Source organism: Plectropomus leopardus, chromosome 10 (assembly GCF_026936395.1).
Source record: "Plectropomus leopardus strain MGB_pleo_1.0 chromosome 10, ASM2693639v1, whole genome shotgun sequence".
Classification (NCBI taxonomy): Eukaryota; Metazoa; Chordata; class Actinopteri; order Perciformes; family Serranidae; genus Plectropomus; species Plectropomus leopardus.
In genome coordinates this window covers 16670637-16672788 of record NC_142185.1, presented here as the reverse complement: position 1 = coordinate 16672788, position 2152 = coordinate 16670637, and positions in this window count along the sequence as shown.

The following is a 2152-nucleotide window of genomic DNA, read 5'->3' as shown; positions in this document are numbered from 1 at the left end:
AGGGGCTGGGGATCTAACTACTGGACAACCTGATCTACTTCCTGAGCCACATGTGTAAGGAAACAGGGTGGTTGTGATTAAAATGACTACCATGTCACCACATTTGGGGACCTTCAGCCTTATGGTTACAATAATAAACACATGGTTGAGGTCAGAGAATAGTGGTCAGGCTTTAAATACCCAAATGCTGACTGTCAGTAGGAAACAGGAAGCAAACAGCAGTCTCGGCCTGTATTCTTCTTGACCCATTCATCCATTTAAAACTCCTGGCTACAAGGACTTTGTGAAAAAAATAAGGCGTCATTAAGTTTTGTGATAATTAGGTTAATTAGGTAGTGATAGATTATCTTGATATAAAGGCTATTATCAAATCTTAATAGACCTTATTACATGTGTTGTGATATTCTTTTTGCAAATTAATTACATTTATTTCACAAATTGCACATTTGTTTCAAGGGCTGTCTGCTGTCTCTTTCTCGTGATTTTGTCCTTTTTATTCTTTCATCAGTGAAAAGAATGATGACAAACACAGGGGGCACTATGTCCCCAAAGCCCTGACGTTAAGCACAAGGGTTTCCCGTCTTAATAGATCCAGATCTCTATTAAAATCTGGCAGCTTGCTAGTAAACTGCCTGAGTCTAAGTTCACATCCTCTCAGCTCATCACATTAGTAAACATTGCAACAGGAAAATAAACCCTCTGTAAAATATTCCATACTCTGACAAAACTGAAGTATTGTTTTGTTGCTAGCACCTTGTTATTGCCCATGAATCAATTTCAAGTCAAACTCGGCGCTCTGTTTCCGTCCTTTATCCAGATAATAGACTTTTGGCGTAATATTTCATCCAAGCTCTCCCAAATCATCATGTTTACTTCAGCTGGGTAATATTTCCAACAAAATTCATGACAGAGAATCAAGCGTGCTTTCTGAGCTGTTTGTCTCAAGTCCTGTGACATCTTATTTATCCCTCTCGACTGAGGAGATGTGATACGTCTCCAGATAGTGCAAATAGCTGTAGCTTATTTTTACGCCCTTACGTTCACAGCACGGCAGAGTTATTCCTTGGATTTTATTGATAACTTCTTTGGGTTGTACGGGCCTAACCTCTAGCTCCAACTCTAACCTTTTAATCCGATATGAGTCCGAGCACAGCCTCAGATACTCATGCAGCGTCAATTTTGTTGGCAGTCTCAGTTAAAGAGAATGAGTAAAAGGCCCTATGGCTTTGCAAAGCTTAGACTATAAGTCAATGTCATCCTTTTAAAACACCTCTCAAACCCCATCTGTACAAATAAAGCCTTTCCGCAAATTGACCGGCATGTTTTCTTTTTTTTTTTTGCCTTATTAAAAAAGAGACAACCTGCTTTAAAAGAGAGGAAAGGAGAGAGAGGGAGGACTCAGGAGACGTGAGCAGAGGGCACCACAGAGGAATAAGCAAACAAGTGCACGGGCAGACAGAGAGGCAGACAGGCAGACAAAGAGATGGATGGGTGGATGGAAGAATGTTGAGGAGAGGAATAGAAAGTTCTGAATGCTGCTGCAGCAGGCTGTGCTGACGTGAGGAGTGTTCCCAAACACAGTTAGTAGCGACTGCAGACCCACTGCATTACCATACACACGCACACATACACACACACACCGTGCCTAGGGGAGAACGCTACTCACAGGCTCAGCTGAATAGAGACAGAATCTCCTGTTCTGGTCCTGAAGAGGTCACTGTGTACTCCAGCAACATTGTGTTAAGGTGTGTGTGCAAATGTGTTTGGGCATGTTACAGGTTTGTGTGCATTTTTTTTCCCAGGTGTTTCATTTGTGCATGTGTTTTTGTCTGCAATGGGTGCTTCTACAGGTGTGTGTGGAGCCATGTATGTTTATGCACCAGTGTGCTTTCAGTATGCACTTCTCACTCTGTGTGTGTGTGTGTGTGTGTGTGTGTGTGTGTGTGTGTGTGTGTGTGTGTGTGTGTGTGTGTGCCTGCACTGGTCGATCCTCTCCTCTTCTCCATTCTCTCCAGTCTGCGCTTCCTCACGGAGCTAGGTGCGTATCATTGGATCAGTAGCTGCTGCCTGCCACACTGTCCAATCGCATCTAGGGAGAGAAAGAGACACAGGGAGAGGGAGAGCAAGGCAGAGAGAGAGAGAGAGAGAGAGA